The 22,447-nt window shown below is 44.8% G+C and overlaps 1 pseudogene; it reads left to right on the top strand.

Moving 5' to 3' along the window:
- The first annotated feature begins 16,431 nt into the window (after positions 1-16,431).
- LOC123103798 (sacsin-like) lies at positions 16,432-18,985 on the top strand (annotated as a pseudogene).
- Positions 18,986-22,447: the final 3,462 nt, after the last annotated feature.

Below are 22,447 nucleotides of genomic sequence, written 5' to 3'. Positions count from 1 at the left end.
AGCCCGGCACTGTGGTGCAAGGTCGTGGCCTCGGAGAGGCCAGCAGGGGGCACGGGCGCGGCGCGGCCTGGGGCCAGGCGCGCGACGGCGGTCGACGGCGGCGACCGGGGTGGCTTGAACGGCGTCGAGGAGGGGTACAGGCGCGGCTGGGGGCAGGGCGAGGTGCGTGGCCAAGGCGCGCATAGGGCAGCCAAGGCGCGCGTAGAGGCGCTGCCGGACATAGCCGTTCGCGACCAGAGGTCCACGGCGGGCGCGGCTGGACGACGCAGGCGAGGCTGCAGGAAGCAGGGGAGGCGAGGCGCGTTGGTGCGGGGCGACGGGCGCGGCCAGGGAGCGGCCCGACCGCGGTGAGCGGGGCGACGCGGTCGAACGGTGACTGGGCCAGGAGAAGGGGAGCTCACAGGGGGGGGGGCGTAGGGATCTGGCAGTGGCTCGGGGAGGAGTTGAGGTCGCGTCCCGGTGAGGGGGAGACGAGGACGACGGGCGGCGACGCAGTCGTAGCGGCGTGGGGCTCCGGTGAGCGGTGACGGCGGCCTGGGACGGCACCAGCGACGGGGTCGGGGAGGCGACGAGCAACGGCGTCGGCGGGCAACGGCAAGCAGCGTCGGGCAGCACCGGGTGGCGGGGCGCGGCTGTCAGGGCGGCGTCAGGGGCAGCGGCCTCGGGCGCTGGGGGGTTCGATCCCGCCCCCAGATCAGATCGGGAGAGGGGGAGAGGAGTGGGGGGGTGCGAGTGGGGCGACGGGGTGGGGTTAGGGTTCGGTCGTGGGGATAAGGGGTGGCCGGTTGGGCCGGTTCGACCGGGCCGGCGGATGTGGCCAGCTGGGCCGGTTGGCCCAGTCGGGCCAAGGGCACTTTTCCTTTTCTTTGTTTTTTTTTGTTGTTGTTTCTTTTGTTTTATTTATTTTTTTGGTTTTATAAAATATACCACTAGCCCCTAAATTAGTATTTATAAATACTCTATTGCCACATTAATTTCTCATACCTAATAAAATAGTTTAATGTTTTAATATTTATAAAATGCATCTAATTATTTGTATAAGCCACTGTTTTATTTAGTTCAGTGCTTTTAATTATTTTATAAAAATGTGATCCTCCACCATAATTACCTAAGCATTATTTGCCACCTCTAGAACATTTTAATTTTAATGTTTGAAAACTTATATCGTTATCATTAATCTGAATTTTGAATTTTGGACCGGTTTTGAACTAACTCAAGATTAGCAACTATAATTGAGGTGACGTGGCATCACTAGCAGAGGATCACTGTAGCTTAATTCCCCGGGCGTCACAATTCTCCTTCACTACAAGAAATCTCGTCCCGAGATTTAAGAGGGGAGTAAGGGGGAAAGGTCTGGTTACGAAATCCTAACGAATCTTCTCAGTCTTGGTTGTTCTTCTTGAAGAGGTCGATCCATTACCTTGACATCATCATTTCTCTGCTACAGGTCATCATGGTGATGCCGCCCTTTTCTCGGGAACTCCAACGTACTTACGAATAGGTAAGGGGGTATTCCGGCAGAACGAACCTATGCAAGGTTGACTATCTGGTAGCTAACATAGGGGAAGGTGGCGGAAAGTAACTCTCGAACTGGAACTCAAGAAAATATCGAGAGCAAGTAAGAAGGTACCATGAGAAGTTTCAAGCGGGTAGGCAATCATCCGATGCCTGAAACAAAGTGTAAAAGGGGTCCAGAGCAATGGTAATAAGTTTTGTGTCCGATACCAGAATTGATCACTAGGAAGGTGGCTCGCAAATTACATACGAAGTCAAGCTATAGGAATAACTTTGGCAACAGGGTGTATAGGAGAGTCAGGTTTCGATCCTGTGAAACTGTGGGTTATGGGCCCACCATGTGGTTCTTTTTTTTTATATATAATAGGAGCAGTGACATCTTGCACGGTCATGATAGCAAGGCATGTCAGGGAGTACCATGTCAGCTATGTCGGCAACAACGTTGGTACCAAGGGCGAGGGACGAAGAGAACCATTTTCCTGCTCGTTGAAACGAGGCGGACCAATAGGCAAGGTTCTCGTCCATCGGTGGTTACCGGAATGTCATCATCAATAGTAACAAGGTCTTACTGACAGAGTTGTACATCGAGGTGTTTGCACAAGCAGTGGATTATTACTGCTTATATCATATAGATCATAGAAAAGGTTTAAACAAACAAATGGAAGGAAATATGATCATCAGATTAAACAGAACAATGGAAAGGAAAATATGTTTAAACACATATTTCGAGGGTATATCCTTCCCAAGGACAAGCAGAGCAATATATCCATGACAGGATATAAAGTAGAAAACCATTTAGGTAAGGGGGGAGGAATCTCATGATATTACTCATACAACGGTGTTAGGATAATTGATAATTAAAATATAGCATCGTGCTTCAAACGTGCCTGTTGAAAATCGGAGTACCATTGACATGCTTCGAGATAGCAGTGACATGGTCTTCAGGTGAAGATCAGACTTTGGAAACACGAAGGATCCATCAAGAATAACTTGTAGAATAAGTCTTACAATTTCCTCATGGATGAATGGATAACCTTGCTGAAAAGGAATCTATAATGATAGGTCCTCCAGCCGGGGGGGGGTGCTAGGCATGACATCATGTTACCAGGTCATCAAAGGATCAACGTCATAACTCTTGGAAAGTTGTCCCAACCATCATATCTGACCGAGATTCATATCCAATTGGTGCCATGAAACCTCAGACTCAGGGGGTCCGAGAGGAAAAAGGTGCAACACAAATAGTCGAAATGACATTGCAAGATCCTCGAGAAATGAACTATGGAAGCGGGTTTCTGAAGCAATAGTTCATCATTAAACCAAGGAGAGGACAAGGAGGTGTCTGGTGAACTCAACGGCAATTCACCGAGATTCCCAAAAGATGGATTTCCACAATTAAGTGAACAAGGAGATAACATTTGTCAGATCAAATGATATAAGGAAGTATGCTCGAGGTAAACATACACAATTAACATTGGTTGAAAGGTGCGCCCGAAATGTGGGTTGGGTTGGACGACCAATGTCAGAATGGTGATTCAATAATCAATAGCCTAAGAATGAACTTTCGACCATTAACTAAAAAAAATAGGGTTGCTAGAAGGAAAGAACCCAAACAACACCCTTCACTTGTTGGAATTAACACGGGGACCAAGAGAGAATGGTGATGGTGAGAAGTATTTCTATGTCAAGAATTCTCAAGAGGTGGAACAATTCTCAGAACATTCTTGACATAAAGGATGGTAATACTCCAAGGTAAAGAAGAACAATTGCTGGATAGCAAGGAACTCAAGGTATAACACCAAGCATGAACAAGCTTGTGTTGGTGGGAAGGCAATAAAGTGGTCGATGATAATACAATTCATCGAGGGCAAGGATGGTATTTCTCATCATGAATTCAATTGATATCCTGGATGAGCTCAGAATGTTGATGATCACGACACCTTTGTCGCGAGAGTTCATGAAGATGTAATCGATCGGCGACAACATCAAGTCAAAGTAATGATGAAGTGAAAGGTTATTGGAACCAAGGGTACGACACAACTCGAAACCAAGCTTGTTGTTCAAGGCGAAATGGTATGACGATGAGGATCGACGTAAGGTTAGTTCATCGTCGAAAATTGTGCTCCGAGAAGAAGGACCGGGTAGCACAATTAAAATCATCACGACAATGATATAGCCAAACAGGCTAGGAATGGCGTGATCGGGTACAAACTCGTACTTATAGAAGCTTACTAAAGAGTTATTGAATCGTAGTGCGGACTCGGTTCCGTTATCGGTGTCTTTGAGTGTTTATTAACTCAGAGCCTGTGAAAAATTGGAATCAGTGGGAAGGTAGCACTTGATGAAGAACTCATAAGGAGTTATGCAGTTCCATGATAATCTCGAGATACCAGGGGGTAATATCGACACAATATCAAAGTAAAGGTTGGACTGGTGTATTGATCCATAGGAGACAATTGTTTTAACTTGTCCGAGAAATGAGATCAAAGAAGAACAATCATGGTCGGAACCACGGTTGCAAGGGATCAATTCACAGATACCATATGTTAGTTATCAAGGAAATAGTTATTGTTACAAGAAGCTTCCATGATAGGATATACATCGCGTCCATGGGCATGAACACAAAGTTCAAGGTCGACTCCCACTTCTCCAATGCATACCCTTTCATTCACTTCTCGCTTTCGATGAAGTTATAGCGTTGAAATTTTATCTGGCAAAATACCAGAAGAGTACGACTCGTGAAAACTTTCGAGTTCACACATATTAAGGAAGGCATAGGTTCAACCCATCGGGGCATCTTAGAATCCTATACCAGAATCTTTTAGAAGTAATTAACTCAAGCTCGAAGGCAGAGCATGGTTGAGAAAGCAGACGATACAATTTACCAAAGGCATTATGTATCCGAGAAAAGGCTCACAAGTTTATTGAATATGAAGGGCGTTGTCAGATAAAATCCAACAAAGGATCTGGTGGTCCACAAGAGACCTGACGTGAGCATCGGTACTCAACTAGAGGAAGCAGTTATAGAAACAACTGACTAACTCAATTGTCAAATGCAAAGGAATTATGATTTCCAAATCAAGGGATCAGAAGCAATGCTCTGATTAGGGGTGGATAAGTTGAATAGCCGTAGGGTACAATCAAAGACAATTGGGTTGGTCGAGAACCAATTCCAGTAAAAAGAATGGCAGCTCAGCCGGAAAGGTAATTTATAAGGATCAATGATGATTGCGTGTATTCGCAGAATATTGAGTCAACAGACTCAAAATGATAATGACAAGGAATGTCATTAAGACTAAAAGACTTATGGGATTAACCATAATGCAAGCAAGCAATAATTTCAAGAGCCAAAGGCTCCAGAGAATTTTCGAAAGATCGAATATTATTTTGAAGACTTTTGTAAAACACATGAACAACTGGGGATAAGCGGATACTCGACAAGTGCGAGAATTATCCATAAGGGTATTCAGGTGACAAGGAATTGCAAGACAGTAGGCACAAGATATTCTCGGATCAATAGAGAGAATTTCGGGGTATCTTGTAATAACAAGATCAACTGGGAATAAAAGTAAGAACGTCAAGTGTATGTATTTATCCATAGGGATATTTCGATGGTAGGGAATTGCAAAAGCAGCGGGCACAAAGTCTCAAAAGAGTTTCGGCGAGTAACTTCGAAATCTTCTGGTGCAGCCGGCGATCACCTGGACTGAAGGGGCTCTCCGGGAGAAAGTATTTTCGAGAACCTAAAGTCAGATTTTAGTAAAAATCATTTAACCCGAGTAGAAGAGAGTTCAGAGTCCCAGAGTAAAGGTCGAGGAGTAAAAGATCCTAGTACCACCCAATGGCGACGTGGGCCCGTAAGGCACACAGCCAAGTTAGTAAAAGTTTTGCAATGGCTAGACTCAACTTCGGCCAAGGAGTTGGAAAGGGGATTCCTACAGGCAGTCGGCTCTGATACCAACTTGTGACGCCCCCGATTCAATCGTACACTAATCATGCACGCAAATGTGTACGATCAAGATCAGGGACTCACGGGAAGATATCACAACACAACTCTACAAATAAAATAAGTCATACAAGCATCATAATACAAGCCAGGGGCCTCGAGGGCTCGAATACAAGTGCTCGATCATAGACGAGTCAGCGGAAGCAACAATATCTGAGTACAGACATAAGTTAAACAAGTTTGCCTTAAGAAGGTTAGCACAAACTGGCATACAGATCGAAAGAGGCGCATGCCTCCTGCCTGGGATCCTCCTAACTACTCCTGGTCGTCGTCAGCGGGCTGCACGTAGTAGGGGCACCTCCGGTGTAGTAGGGGTCGTCGTCGACGGTGGCGTCTGGCTCCTGGACTCCAGCATCTGGTTGCGACAACCAGAAAGAAAGGAAAGGGGGAAAAGGAGGGAGAAAGCAACCGTATGTACTCATCCAAAGTACTCGCAAGCAAGGAACTATACTACATATGCATGGGTATATGTGTAAGGAGGCCATATCGGTGGACTGAACTGCAGAATGCCAGAATAAAAGGGGGATAGCTAGTCCTATCGAAGACTACGCTTCTGGTCACCTTCGTCTTGCAACAGGCAGAAGAGGGTAGGTCGAAGTCCTCCAAGTAGCATCGCATAGCATATCCTACCCGGCGATCCTCCCCTCGTATCCCTGAGGGAGAGCGACCACCGGTTGTATCTGGCACTTGGAAGGGTGTGTTTTATTAAGTATCCGGTTCTAGTTGTCATAAGGTCAAGGTACAACTCCAAGTCGTCCTGTTACCGAAGATCACGGCTATTCGACTAGATTAACTTCCCTGCAGGGGTGCACCACATTACCCAACACGCTTGATCCCATTTGGCCGGACACACGTTCCTGGGTCATGCCCGGCCGCGGAAGATCAACACGTCGCAGCCCCACCTAGGCACAACAGAGAGGCCAGCACGCCGGTCTAAACCTAAGCGCGCAGGGGTCTGGGCCCATCGCCCTGAGCACACCTGCACGTTGCGAGGGCGGCCGAAAGCAGACCTAGCCTAGTGGCGTTCCAGTCCAATTCGGCGCGCGCCGCTCCGTCGCTGACGTCTGAAGTGCTTCGGCTGATACCACGACGTCGGGATACCCATAACTACTCCCACGTAGATGGTTAGTGCGTATAGGCTCGTAGCCGACTCAGATCAAATACCAAGATCTCGTTAAGCGTGTTAAGTATCCGCGAACGCCGAACAGGGCCAGGCCCACCTGTCTCCTAGGTGGTCTCAACCTGCCTTGTCGCTCCGCCACAAAGTAACAGTCGAGGGCCGTCGGGAACCCAGGCCCACCTCTACCGGGATGGAGCCACCTGTCCTTTCAGCCCCCTCGTCAGAATCACTTGCGGGTACTCAATGAGCTGACCCGACTTTAGTCACCATCTGTATAGTATGTATGTATGTATAGTATATACCCGTGATCACCTCCCAAGTGATCACGGCCCGATAGTATAGCAAGGCAGACTGACAAGAATGTAGGGCCAATGATGATAAACTAGCATCCTATACTAAGCATTTAGGATTGCGGGTAAGGTATCAATGACTGTAGCAGCAATGACAGGCTATGCAGCAGAATAGGATTAACGGAAAGCAGTAACATGCTACGCTACTCTAATGCAAGCGGTATAGAGAAGAGTAGGCGATATCTGGTGATCAAGGGGGGGGGCTTGCCTGGTTGCTCTGGCAAGAGAGAGGGGTCGTCAACTCCGTAGTCGAACTGGTCAGCAGCAGCGTCGGTCTCGTAGTCTACCGGAGAGAAGAGGGGAAGAAATAATGAATACAGAGCAAACAAAGCATCACAAAATATAACAAGGCAATACGCGGTGTTCGGTGTGCCCTAACGCGGTAGTAGGTGATACCGGTGAAGGGGGGAAAACATCCGGGAAAGTATTCCCAGTGTTTCGTGTTTTCGGGCAGAGGAGCCGGAGGGGGAAATTTGCGAGTTCGATAGGTTAGGGGTGTGTGGCGGACGAACGGACTGCGTATCCGGATTCGTCCCGCCGTTCTGAGCAACTTTCATGTACAAAGTTTTTCGATCCGAGCTACGGTTTACCTTATATTAATTTTAAAAGATTTAAATCATTTTTAGGATTTATTTAATTAATTTAATCAACATTATCCAGAATAGTGTCTGCTGACGTCATCATGATGTCAGCATGACGTCAGCAGTTGACATGGTCAACCTGATAGGTGGGTCCCGTTCGTCATTGACTGTTTAGTCTAATTAATGTTTAGCTAATCTAATTACTGTTTAATTAAACTAATCAGTTAATTAGGTTAATCTAATTATGATTAATTAACTTAATTAATTCCTTAATTAATTAATTAATTTAATTATTATTTATTTATTTAATATATATTTTTTTAATTCTTTTTTTATATATAAAACGTTCTGGGGCGGTGGGGCCCGTTGTCATAGGCCCAGGGGGCCTATCGGGCGCGGTTAACGGGCGTGCGCCCGTGCGAGGGCACGGGGCAACAGGGCGTCGGCGGGGCCGTAGCCCGGCACTGTGGTGCAAGGTCGTGGCCTCGGAGAGGCCAGCAGGGGGCACGGGCGCGGCGCGGCCTGGGGCCAGGCGCGCGACGGCGGTCGACGGCGGCGACCGGGGTGGCTTGAACGGCGTCGAGGAGGGGTACAGGCGCAGCTGGGGGCAGGGCGAGGTGCGTGGCCAAGGCGCGCATAGGGCAGCCAAGGCGCGCGTAGAGGCGCTGCCGGACGTAGCCGTTCGCGACCAGAGGTCCACGGCGGGCGCGGCTGGACGACGCAGGCGAGGCTGCAGGAAGCAGGGGAGGCGAGGCGCGTTGGTGCGGGGCGACGGGCGCGGCCAGGGAGCGGCCCGACCGCGATGAGCGGGGCGACGCGGTCGAACGGTGACTGGGCCAGGAGAAGGGGAGCTCACAGGGGGGGCGTAGGGATCTGGCAGTGGCTCGGGGAGGAGTTGAGGTCGCGTCCCGGTGAGGGGGAGACGAGGACGACGGGCGGCGACGCAGTCGTAGCGGCGTGGGGCTCCGGTGAGCGGTGACGGCGGCCTGGGACGGCACCAGCGACGGGGTCGAGGAGGCGACGAGCAACGGCGTCGGCGGGCAACGGCAAGCGGCGTCGGGCAGCACCGGGTGGCGGGGCGCGGCTGTCGGGGCGGCGTCAGGGGCAGCGGCCTCGGGCGCTGGGGGGTTCGATCCCGCCCCCAGATCGGATCGGGAGAGGGGGAGAGGAGTGGGGGGGTGCGAGTGGGGCGACGGGGTGGGGTTAGGGTTCGGTCGTGGGGATAAGGGGTGGCCGGTTGGGCCGGTTCGACCGGGCCGGCGGATGTGGCCAGCTGGGCCGGTTGGCCCAGTCGGGCCAATGGCACTTTTCCTTTTCTTTGTTTTTTTTGTTGTTTCTTTTGTTTTATTTATTTTTTTGGTTTTATAAAATATACCACTAGCCCCTAAATTAGTATTTATAAATACTCTATTGCCACATTAATTTCTCATACCTAATAAAATAGTTTAATGTTTTAATATTTATAAAATGCATCTAATTATTTGTATAAGCCACTGTTTTATTTAGTTCAGTGCTTTTAATTATTTTATAAAAATGTGATCCTCCACCATAATTACCTAAGCATTATTTGCCACCTCTAGAACATTTTAATTTTAATGTTTGAAAACTTATATCGTTATCATTAATCTGAATTTTGAATTTTGGACCGGTTTTGAACTAACTCAAGATTAGCAACTATAATTGAGGTGACGTGGCATCACTAGCAGAGGATCACTGTAGCTTAATTCCCCGGGCGTCACAAGAGACTTGTTCGGTTAGTCAGGTCGTGGCCGACTCCCTCGCCCGGCTTCCGCTTGAAGGTTGCCGAGGTACATGACGTGTACAGGGCGGTAAGTGGCGAGAGCGTGTGTGAAGAAGTACACCCCTGCGGGGTTAACATCATCTATTCGAATAGCCGGATTCCTCGGATATGGAAACTTGGACCCCTTGTACAGTTCATAGACAAGTGAAAGTGGATACTCTAAAATACGCAAGATAAGCGTGAGTGCTATGGATGGCGTTCTCGTAGGGAGACGGGAGCGGATCCATAGTGGTGTATTGGTTGGTGAATATGTGGACTCGTGTGCGCCACCTCAAAAGAGTTACTTGCAGTCGTAGTTTAGGATAGCCACCGAGTCAAAGCTGGCTTGCTGCAGTTAAACTCCACCACCCCTTTGTTGATAATGATGCATATGTAGATAGTTCTGATGTAAGTCTTGCTGGGTACATTTGTACTCACGTTTGCCTATTTTATGTTTTGCAGAGAGACTTCAGTCTCACTAGTAGTTCCGCTTGGACTTCGACGTTTAGCTTGTTACCTCAGCTACGATCTTGTGCCCTCGGCAGGATCTGGTAGATAGTCAGGCTTTCAGCCTTTTTCATTTGTAGATGTCTGTACTCAGACATGATAGCTTCCACTTGTGCTTTGACTTGTATGCTCTGATTGTTGGGTCATGAGACCCATGTTTGTAATATCTCGCTCCTCGGAGCCTAATGAATAATACTTGAGTCGTAGAGTCATGTTGTGATGCCATGTTGTATTTGCACATATCGAGCATATTGTGTGTATGTTATTGAAATGCTTGGTATGTGTGGGATCTGACCATCTAGTTGTTTATCTTTAGTAGCCTCTCTTACGGGGAAATGTCTCCTAGTGTTTCCACCGAGCCATGGTAGCTTGCTACTGCTCCGGAACACTTAGGCTGGCCGGCATGTGTCCTTCTTCGTTCCTGTGTCTGTCCCTTCGGGGAAATGTCACGCGATGAATACCGGAGTCCTGTTAGCCCGCTACAGCCCGGTTCACCGGAGTCCTGCTAGCCCAGTGCTACAGCCTGGATTCACTCGCTGATGACCGACACGTTCGATGCTGGGTCATGGATGCCTGTCCCTGTAAGTCTGTGCCACTTTGGGTTTACGACTAGCCATGTCAGCCCGGGCTCCTTATCATATGGATGCTAGCGACACTATCATATACGTGTGCCAAAAGGCGCAAACGGTCCCGGGCAAAGGTAAGGCGACACCCGTGGGAATACCGTGCGTGAGGCCGCAAAGTGATATGAGGTGTTACATGCTAGATCGATGTGGCATTGAGTCGGGGTCCTGACAGTAGATCACTGAAGCGTTTGTTCACTACGACTACTATGCAGCTCTAGGGAGAAAAACAAGAGCGAGAAGTTGAGGAGGGGGCAACTAAAATTGTCATGTGAGGGTCATTGTGGATGACATTCCAAATTTTAAAAGGTAGGAGGATGAGACGTAGAGAGAAGATAAAACAATGAATACAAGGATAAGGGAAGAACAGAAAGGTAGTAGGAGCAAAACATGGTCTTCATCATCTAATATCACATAATTGAATGCTTGTTTCTGTTGGGTAACATTGCAGAAAATTAAAATTTTTCCTACGGTTTCACCAAGATCCATCTATGAGTTCATCTAAGCAACGAGTCAAAGGGAAGAGTTAGCATCTACATACCACTTGTAGATCGAGTGCGGAAGCGTTCAAGGGGATGGTGATGATGGAGTCGTACTCGTCGTGATTCGGATCAGCGATGACCAAGTGCTGAACGGACAGCACCTCCGCGTTCAACACACGTACGGTACGGGCGACGTCTCCTCCGTCTTGATCCAGCAAGGAGGAAGGAGAGGTTGAGGAAGGCAGCTCCAAGGGCAGCACGACGGCGTGGTGCAGTTGGTGCAGCAGTACTCCGACAGAGCTTCGCCAAGCACGTACGGAAGAGGAGAGGTGTTGGGGAGGGGAGGGGCTGCGCCTTGGCTTGTCGTACAGCAGCCCTCCCCTCACCCCTCTATACATAGGAGGAGAGGGGCAAGGGGGCCGGCCCTCTAGGGGAAACCCTAGAGGGGGGCGGCGGCCAAAGGGTGGGGGGCTTGCCCCCCAAGCAAGGGGGGTGCGCCCCCTTTAGGGTTTCCCCCCCAACCCTAGGCGCATGGGCCCAAGGGGGGGCGCGCCAAGCCCACTAGGGGCTGGCTGCTATCCCTACGCAGCCCAAGTGGCCCCCCGGGAGGGGTGGCCCCACCCGGTGGACCCCCGGAACCCTTCCGGTGGTCCCGGTACAATACCGGTATGACCCCGAAACTTTCCGGTGTCCGTTTAACAGCTTCCCATATATAAAACTTTACCTCCGGACTATTCCGGAACTCCTCGTGACGTCCGGGATCTCATCCGGGACTCCGAACAACATTCGGTAATCACATACTTGTCTTCCTGATAACCCTAGCGTCACCGAACCTTAAGTGTGTAGACCCTACGGGTTCGGGAGACATGCAGACATGACCGAGACTCTCCGGTCAATAACCAACAGCGGGATCTGGATACCCATGTTGGCTCCCACATACTCCTCGATGATGTCATCGGATGAACCACGATGTCGAGGATTCGATCAAACCCCGTATACAATTCCCTTTGTCAATCGGTACGTTACTTGCCCGAGACCCGATCGTCGGTATCCCAATACCTTGTTCAGTCTCGTTACCGGCAAGTCACTTTACTCGTACCATAATGCATGATCCCGTGACCAGACACTTGGTCACCTTGAGCTCATTATGATGATGCATTACCGAGTGGGCCCAGAGATACCTCTCCGTCATACGGAGTGACAAATCCCAGTCTCGATCCGTGTCAACCCAACAGACACTTTCGGAGATACCTGTAATGCACCTTTATAGTCACCCAGTTACGTTGTGACGTTTGGTACATCCAAAGCACTCTTACGGTATCCGGGAGTTACACGATCTCATGGTCTAAGGAAGAGATACTTGACATTGGAAAAGCTCTAGCAAACGAACTAACCGACCTTTGTGCTATGCTTAGGATTGGGTCTTGTCCATCACATCATTCTCCTAATGATGTGATCCCGTTATCAACGACATCCAATGTCCATAGCCAGGAAACCATGACTATCTATTGATCACAACGAGCTAGTCAACTAGAGGCTCACTAGAGACATATTGTGGTCTATGTATTCACACGTGTATTACGATTTCCGGATAATACAGTTATAGCATGAATAAAAGACTATTATCATGAACAAAAAAAATATAATAATAACACTTTTATTATTGCCTCTAGGGCATATTTCCAACAGTTTCTTTGTAAGAACATTAGTGCGAAATGAGAGTAAGACTCTCTGTTCCATTTTACTGCTTTTTGCAAACGCACTGGTTTGAATATGAGTATAAGTGTATTTGTCTATTTGAAGGGTTGTAGCATTGGGAATTCCCTGCATGACACGTCAAAATGTCGACCTGCCGCACACATGTTCAAAAATGTTTCCGTTCATAAAAATGTTACTCAAAAAATGTTCACCTTTTTAGAAAATGTTGGTAAAGTACAAACAAATGTCCTCTCTTTTCAAAGAACGTTTCCGTTTCATTAAAAGTTTTAAAAATACAAGATAATTGTTTGTGAATTTTAAAAGAAATTGTCAGAATTTTGATTTTTTTTCATTTGAAAAATATTGTTTTATTGGACGCACTTTGTATCAAAATGTCGGCACCACGCTCTGGGGCGCAGCCTGACTGGGCCGGCCCATCGCGCTGTACCGGTGGAAAATGGGAGTCAGGCACAACGGATACTTGAACCTGCAACCTACAGCTTCGAAGTGCAGGGTCCCAGCCACTACACCTGACTAGAATTCCTTGTAGCAAGCAAACGCGCACCTTTAATATAGTACAACCGTACAACCGGACTTGTCTACTGCATGGAACCAAACTACACATTGTAGTGAACATCTTAAAAAAATTACACATTTTTTCTGAAATTGTATATTTTGAAAAAGTGCGACCATTTTTTTCATTTCTGAACATATTTTGTACACAGGAACATTTTTTCGCATACATGCACAAAAAATTTGAAACTGCAGAAAATGTTTTTGAAAAACATGAACCATTATTTGAAGTTGTCAACAAATTATGAAATCCCGAACAAATTTGTAAACCCCGAACATTTTTTGCATTTTTTAACAAATATTTGAAAAATGGAACTTTTTATGAAAATAAAAAATAAATAAAACCATGAACATTTTTTGAATTTGTGAACAAAAAGTTGAAAATGGCATGAAATATCTAACAAAAATTTGAAACCACGAACATTTTTTTAAAATTCCTGAACATTTTATCAAACACGAACATTTTTTTTAATTTCAGACCAAATTTTGCAACCGCGAACAATTATTGCAATTCCGGATTTTTTTTAAATAAGAACATTTTCTAAATTTGTGAACTGAACAAATTTTGAAGTACACGAACATTTTTTAAAATTCCTCTACATTCAACTTGTGAACATATTTTTAAAAGTAGAACATTTTTGAAAATCTTAAAAGGTTTGAATTAAAATAAAAGAAAAATATGAACTTGCAAGAAAAAAAAGGAAAAAATAAACAAAGAAGAAAAAAATAAACAGCAAAAGGAAAAGAAAAGAAAGAAGAAAGAAGAAAAATAAACAGAAATCTGAAGAAAAAAAACGGCTAGGAAACTCTAGAAGGTTCTCAAAACCGGAAATACTGCAACGCGCTAATGGGCTGGCTCTTGTCATCGCTCGATCGAAAGGTCTGTGCGAAAGGTGGACACCTTGACGCAATGTGCGTCCAATAGGATATTCCGTGTTACCTATGTATCACTTCGTGCGATTCCTATAACACCTCGGCTGCCACACATGCGACTACATACGCCTGGCGCGTCAAACACACATACGCATGGTTCTGTTTTTTTTAGTTCAATTTTTAATTCTTGTGGGTCTTTTGTTTATTGACCGGTTTTTTCTCCTGGATTTTTTTAGTTCTTATTTTCTATTTTTTAAGAGTTCATTATGTATTTAAAATTTTATTGTAGCAGTGAGAAAACAATCTTAACATGTATAAAAAAGTTGCTCATGTATACGAAAAACATACAACATGTGTGAAAAAAGTAGACATCAAAACATATATTTCAAAAATGTTAACCATGTATTTAAAAATGTTAAACGCGAACAAAAGCATGTTCCTGATGTATCAAAAAGATAATACTAATGTATACAAAAAATGTGCAATATGTATACATAAGGTAAAACATGTGTTTGAAAAAATATGAATCATGTACTTAAAAATGTTAAAAGAGTATAAAATATTAGATGTAACCAAAATTTACTATGTGTAGGAAAAACGTGACATCAAATATATATTTGAAAAAATGTTAATCATGTCTTTGAAAATGTTAAACGTGTATAAAAAATGTGCGGGATTTATTAAAAAAAATTATAATATGTAAGAAACAAGTCGACATCAAAATATTAAAAAAATGATAATCATGTATTTTAAAAATGCTAAACATGTATAAGAAAATGTTCCTTATCCATATGAATAATACAATGTGTATGGAAAAAACAACCAATAATCAATATTCTTCTTAAAAAAATAAGCCATGTATTTGAAAAACTTTGAATGTTGTATAAAAAATTGTGCCTGTTATATACGAAAAAAATGCACAATATGTATGGGACACATGTAATGGAAAACTAAAAAACAAAAAATTTAAAAGCTAAGGAAAACGGTGAAAGAAACAAATAAAATATTAGAAAACTAAGAAAAAATCAAAGAACAAAAAAGAGTTATCTATACGAACAAAATATAAGAAAAGCGAAGGAAGAAAAAAAAAGAAAAAACACAAAGGAACCCAAGAAAACATGCAAAACAGGGGGGCAGAAAAAAACATGGTACATTAAAGGACCAGCCCAGTAGGAACTCCAGCAGTCAGTGAGCGATAGCAAGTATATCTTCCGTCTCGCTAAAGCATTCTCTTCCCCACTATATACCAGGCCAGCCAGTTTTTTTTTAAAAAAAGATCAATGACTCGTTGTTCCTGTAGGTTCATTTGACTTGTTTTTTTTTCTTATGTTTTTTCTGACGGTTTTATTTGTTTCTTCCTGAATTTTTATGGGTTTTCTATTTTCTTTTTCTGTTAATTGGTTTTTCTATTTTTTCATGGTTTGTTATTTTTCTTCCTTTTTCTTCAGTTTTTTATTGTTTCATTCTCGGTTGCCTTTGGTTCTTCCTATTTACTGTTTCATTTTCCTTAATTGCACTGGTTTTCCTTAGTTTTTGTTTTTTATGCTGTTTTTGTTTCTTCAATGGCTTATCTTTCTTTCGTCGCTACGCTTCGGTTTCCCTTTATTATTTTCTTGGGTTTATTGTTTTCTATATGTTTCTTTCTCTGTTTTTATCATTTTTTTCTTCAACATATGTCTAATGTTTCATTTTTTTCATTCTGTATGTTTCATATACGTGAAGAACATTTTTCTAATACATGTTTAACATTTATAAATACAAGTTTAACATTTTTAATACATCATCAATATTTTTCATACACATTTTTTTATCATTTTTCAATACTTGATTAACTCTTTTGAAATATAAGATTAACATTTTTTGAATACATGGTCAACACTTTTTCTATACGCATTTAATATTTTTTTCAAATACTTTGTTAACATTTTTCAAGTACAAGATTAACATCTTTTTATACAAGGTCAACATTTTTTCTATACATATTTAACATTTTTTAAATGCTTGATCAACAATTTTCCAAATGCAAGATTGACATTTTTTTAATACATGGCCAACATTTTTCTATAAACATTTAACTTTTTTAAATGCTTGATTAGGATTTTAAATACTTGTTTAACATTTTTAAATGCTTGATAATATGCTTTAAATACATTATCAACGTTTTTCACACACATTGTATATTTTTTGTATACATTTTTCGTATGACACGTCAACCTTTTTTCTACACACATTTAACGTTTTTAAATGCTTGATTAACATTTTTAATGCAAGATTAACATTTTCTAAATACATGGTCAAAAAAATCTATACACAATTACTCCCTCTGTTCCCACCGCCTGAAATCGACCACCCGTAGGTCAAAAGCTTGATATTTTAGGCGCCGGCGACGAGCTTCTGGCCGGCGGAGGCGCTGGATCCGCGTGCTTCGACGCCGGCGACGAAGCGACATGGATCCGGGCGGGATGCTGCTGGAGGACTTCGGGCTGTGGGTGGACCTGGCGCGGCGCATCCGCGAGGTGCTGGCCAACTACCCGGAGGGCAGCACCGCGCTGCGGGAGCTTATCCAGAACGCCGACGATGCCGGGGCCTCGTGCGTCCACCTCTGCCTCGACTGCTGCGCCCATGGGGCCCGCTCGCTGCTCGCCCCCGCGCTCGCACAGTGTTCGCCAGCAACGACGCCGCCTTCACCGACAACGAGTTCGCCAGCATCCCCCGCATCGGCGGCAGCAAGAAGTCCTCCCAGGCCTGGAAGACCGGCAGCAAGATGGGCGCTAGCTACGCTCTCTGTCGCTGCCGAGCTCTGCTTCGAGCTGCTGCTCTTTCAATCTGAACCAGTACGTGTTCATTTTCTACTCGTACGAATGTTGTTGCTGTGTTCTGTTGTCACCTACGAATGCTGCTGCTAATTTGAGTTCTACTGTTAATTTGAGTACAGTATGCTTAGCAAGGACCCACTGTTAATTTGGAGTAGCAATTGTACTCCATTGAAGTACTGTTACTGTTAATTTGCAAACTAATATTTGGAGTAGCAGCATACTGAATCATGTGTAATTTGAACTGGTGTGTGTACCAACTGATGATGGTTCTTAAGTTTAGCATGCATCACCAAGTTAATTGGGCGCCTAATTGCCAACTCTTTTGTGACAGGAACATATTCATAATGGAATAAAAACAACTTGCCAAGTTCTTTTGTGACTGGAGCATATTCAGAATGGAATAAAAACAACTTGCCAAGTTCTTTTGTGACCGGAACATATTCAGAATTTATTTCTACTCCAGTTCATTTGCTTAATTTTCTTTGAGTACATTTGCTTAATTTACTTGGAGTACATTTAACTTGGAGTACTTCAATACTCCAAGATTTGCTTAATTTGTGAACTGGAGTAGTTTTCAGAATGGAATGAAAACTAATGACAGTACATTTGCTTAATTTGCTTCGAGTACATTTAACTTGGAGTCCTCCGGTGCTCCAGGATTTGCTACTCAAACAAATTTTGAGTACTTGCACTTGCACACAACACTACTCAGCAATTTTCAATTAATTTTCTTGGATTACTCCAACTTGCTCTGTTAGGTTATCTTACTTTTTCTGTTAATTACTCCATCTTGGATACTTGGAGTACTGATGATGATTGCTGCTGTTATGTTAGGACTTGCAAGCAATAGTTTTAGTAGTTTAGTGTAGGACTTGCAACAAGAGAGCTACTATAGTATACTCCTCTTGTGCCCTCCATATTCTTGCTCTGTTCTTGCTCTCTTCTCTCTCTTCTCTCTTCTACAGTAATATGAGCGCTACAGTAATATGACTTGTGACCTTGAATGTTTTTTTCCATCAGATTGTTTTAAAGAAGGCTATTGAAAAAAGATGTGTGTGGGTATCAGTCACTCTCATGCCGGCATGCCGCACTTTCAGCTAGTAGGTTGGTATCTCAACATTTCTCCATTCAAGTCATTTCCCATAGTGTTTTTTCGAAGCACTAACTGCAGATTTGCATACTAAGAATGACTGGAGTATTATATTTACATCAAATTATGTCAAAAAATTTAGATTGTTCAGTCATACCATAGTGTTTAAAAGTTTGGATATTCTGAAGATTCAAATAAAAATAGACATGTGCACAGTTTACTTGATCATCTCAAGTTACATGTGAAAGTAACCCTCTTATGGGAATAATGAAGTACAGAAATGAGAGTGAGTTCAAAGTAAGGCTGGGGTAAAATTTTCAAAGGCCATGATCTACTCCTTCCTGATATTCCTACTCCTATTCCTACTCAATTTTACCTTAAATGAGAGTAGCAATTATTTCTGCCCGTTAATTCATACTCCTAATGATTTGGAGTACTGATGAAACTAAGTCCAAACCTGTTCTAAATTGACAGTACTTGTTCATCTTTTCTATTGACAGTACCGTTCCAAACCTGTATTGACAGTACATGTTCTACTCAGTGTTCATCTTTCACTGTTCAATATCACTGTTCAGTTTCAGTGTTAAATTTCATTATTACTCCAAGATTGTACTGCATGCAATTATTCAGGACAAATGATTACAGCATGTTTATGATCATCAAATTGTTTGCTCAGATGCAGAGCGAGTACTGGGCGAGGAGATGAACCTAGGCGAGCAAAATTGAGAACTCCGGCTGGAGCAGCTTCTGTCCAGCGGCAAGGACTTCAGCGGCAGCAACACCTGTGCGTGGGGAGGAACAACCCATGGGCACGTGCAGGCGGCAGCTCGCCTCCACCAGTGGGCGGCTGCAGAGCACCAGCTCGCCACCACCAGCGGGCGGCAGCAGAGCACCACCTGGGCACGCGCGGGCCAGGAGGGGCTCCTTGGCGTGGGAGAGGAGGAGCGCCTGGGAAAGGGTGGAGGCGGAAGTGGAGGGCGGGGGGCGGGGGCGGAAGACGCCGAGGAAGAAAACGGGCTGATTCAAAGTTTGAACTATGGGCATAAAGGTCCATTTGCCCATTTTCACCTGGTCGGAACATATTCCCCAGCGACTTACATTTCGGAACAGAGGGAGTAATATTTTTCAAATGCTTGATTGTTATTATGAAACACATGTTTAACATTTTTTTAAATGCTTGATTAATATGTTTAAATGAATGATCAACTTTTTCACACACACTGTACAATTTTCTGTCAATTTTCTATATACATTTCAAAATTTTCAAATGCATGATTTATATTTAAAAAAATTATTTAGAATATTATTTTAATATTTTTTAAAGGGGAATATATTAATATCAAGTAGATATCAATTACACCCAGCCTCTGCACCAACAAAATGCCTAAGAACATCCAGGATAAACATAGACAAAAAAACAAAATAATAAGAGAAAAAAACCACCATGGTGATCAGTAACTCACTGTAGGAGCACTCTAACCATCATCAAAGACAACACCCGGATTAGAAAGAAGTTTCTCCAAAAGCAACGCCTCCAGAAAGGAAACAATGCACAAGCGTTGTCGTTGCCCGATCAAAGATCATAGGTTTTCACCCTAGAGAAAGACCGTGTTTCCAAAACAATGCCTTCAACAAGGCCACTATGAGGCACAATCAATAAAGGCCAGACCTTGGGTTTTCACCCTGGAAATCACGACTCGGTACTCAAAAGAGCACCACCAACAAAGAAGTCATCCAATGTTACCGCCCCCACTCGCAGAGGCTACTACTACAAGTCACTTACCACCATGCTCACAGGAACTCATGCCCGGTCCATATCCTGCAAGCCAATTCTAAACAACTGTCTGTGAAGCAAAGTCTTCATCGCGTCCAAGACCCCGCTTCCACCACTTGCAGGTCCTCCAATCACACCATGGCATTCTCTACATGTGTTGATCCCTTGGAAATCTTGAAGTAGATATGTTCCAAGGTGTTAACAAAAACATAGCTTCGCGATATCCCTATGAAGCTGGTTGTGTTTTTATTACGAGTGTACACGACTGACCCTTATCTAATCATGGTGTCCAAAGAACGTATACGCCAGTCCTTGTCTTCCTCCAAGGAGATGTCTGAAACTCACCAATGGCTAGATCAAAGAGGACTGATCACAGGTAGAACGAGGACTTCACGCGAAGACCACGAGAGCCATCGCCTGGCCGATTGTATTGGGAGACATGAGATCCCGCCAGCAACCAGGCCCCATCCTCCCTGGACGGGGAGTACCGGCCAGCCCCCGTAGTCGTAGCCCCTCTGGATCAACGACCCGACCTCCAGCCGTATGTGCGTAGGGACGAGCTGGAGGGATGGTAGCCCCGCACCACGGGCGTGGCCAGAAGCGGGCCTACCTCGCCGCGGACAACGAGCTCCAGGCCGGCGGCCTCCCGAAACGAAGAGTAGGGACAACCGGCGGCGGCGCATCTCAGGCGCTAGGGTTCGGGAGGAGCAGCGTGGGGAGTGAGGGAGGGGAAGGAGAAGTGGTGTGGCCCCACCGCCGCCCACCCACGCCGAGGCTTCGTCCGGCAGGGACTACCGACGGCGGCAAGGGAAGGGGCGAAGGAGGAGGGACCGGTGGCGGCGAGATTGAGGATCCGCCCGTGTCACCTCTGGGGGACGACGTGGGGGCAGATGCGTGTACGATTCTTTTAATATATGTATGTTTAGAGTATTTGGAACTTTAAAAAATGGATCAAAAACAAAAACGAAAACATGAACAAAAAATAGAAACAATACGAGGGTCGTGGCCTCCAGCGCACCTGGGTCGGTCCATCTCGCACTGACGCAAGGGTTCCCTTCTTCTCGCTATGCTATAAGTGAGACATAGGACGCCCTTGAGCGATATATAGCTCTAGTGCTTTGTGTGTGTAAAAGTAATAATAATTAAGTTGCGCTTGGTCCTAATTCGATCGGGTTGGATTATCACACGGCTAGCCTGTGACGTGATCCATTGAATGATTTACCGTCGAAGCAGGAATCCTCTCCTCCCATGAACTATGTTCTTGTTTCTAGTTTGCTCTTTATGTTCCAACAGCGCGGTGACATCGCGAACTAACCTATGATTGGATAGTTAAAAGGACAGTGATATCCAAACTCATCGGGATTCAAATTCTAAACTTGACATTGGTGTTTGTATTTTTCCGGCATCTGTGATGACTTCGTCAATCTTAAGATGCTATGTCGGCTCAGTCTCTCGAAGGTGCTTATAGAATAGGTTGTGTATGCATGCGTACATATGGGTGAGTGTATGTGTATGTCAAGGACTTTGATTGTACTATGTTAAAAAAATAGTGCGGTGACATCTCAAGGCGCGATGAAATAGTGTCCGGCCAATTCCACAGTGATAAAACCAAAACCAAAAACAACGATAAATTCTAAATCTACGAACCCAGTACAAGCTGCAGTGTACGAATCGTTTCTCGCCAACAAAACTCTTCTCCCTCACCTGATTTTCATGGTTCCTAACTACCTATCCCCCTAGATGCCACTTCCTCTCCAGCTCTCCTGACTACCTAGCCTCGTGATGGACCGCCAACGCTAAATACTCCGCCAGATCTTGCTATCGGGCTCTGTTCGCCGGGTCTACCGCAACCCCCTACTTGCACCTTATGTGGAGATGTTGGGCCCCCTTCGTGTCATGATGTTCACCTGGCTTGCCGACCTCGATCGTTGTTAGACCGTCGTAAGACTTGTTTGCCTAGCACGGCCTGCCACACAACGACTGCTACGCCGGCCCTATGCAACCAAGCAGATGAAACTATGCAACATATCATCATCGGCTTCCCTTCACAAGATAGATCTGACACAAAGTGTTGGCCTGGGTGTGTGTTACTGCTATATGTGAGCTTCGTTGGAATTTTCCCCGAAGAGGAGGGGAGATGCAGTACAGTAGAGATAAGTATTTCCCTCAGTGAGAACCAAGCGAACCAGTAGAAGAATCACACAAAGCCTCGTGAACAGCACCAACACACACAAACACAAATAGTTGCACCCAAAGCAGGCAAGAGGGTTGTCAATCCCCTTGAACTCGTTACTTGCAAGGATCAAATCTTGTAGTGGTAGATAGATAAATTACAAAAGAAAATAAAAGAAATAAAATTGCAGCAAAGGTATTTTGAATTTTATAATATGATTAAAGTAGACCCGGGAGGCATGGTTTGCACTAGAGGCTTCTCTCTCTCTCGAAGACATAGCATACCGTGGGTGAACAAATTACTGTTGGGCAACTGATAGAAAAGCACATAGTTATGATGATATTCAAGGCAATGGTCATGTATATAGGCATCACATCTGAGACAAGTAGACCGACTCCTGCCTACATCTACTACTGTTACTCCACTAATTGACCACTATCTAGCATGCATCTATGGTATTAAGTTCATAAAATCAGAGTAACGCCTTAA

The sequence above is a fragment of the Triticum aestivum genome, chromosome 5A, assembly GCF_018294505.1.
Source record: "Triticum aestivum cultivar Chinese Spring chromosome 5A, IWGSC CS RefSeq v2.1, whole genome shotgun sequence".
NCBI classification, from domain to species: Eukaryota; Viridiplantae; Streptophyta; class Magnoliopsida; order Poales; family Poaceae; genus Triticum; species Triticum aestivum.
Note: the sequence above shows the minus strand (reverse complement) of the source record. Positions and strands in the feature narration are given on the sequence as shown.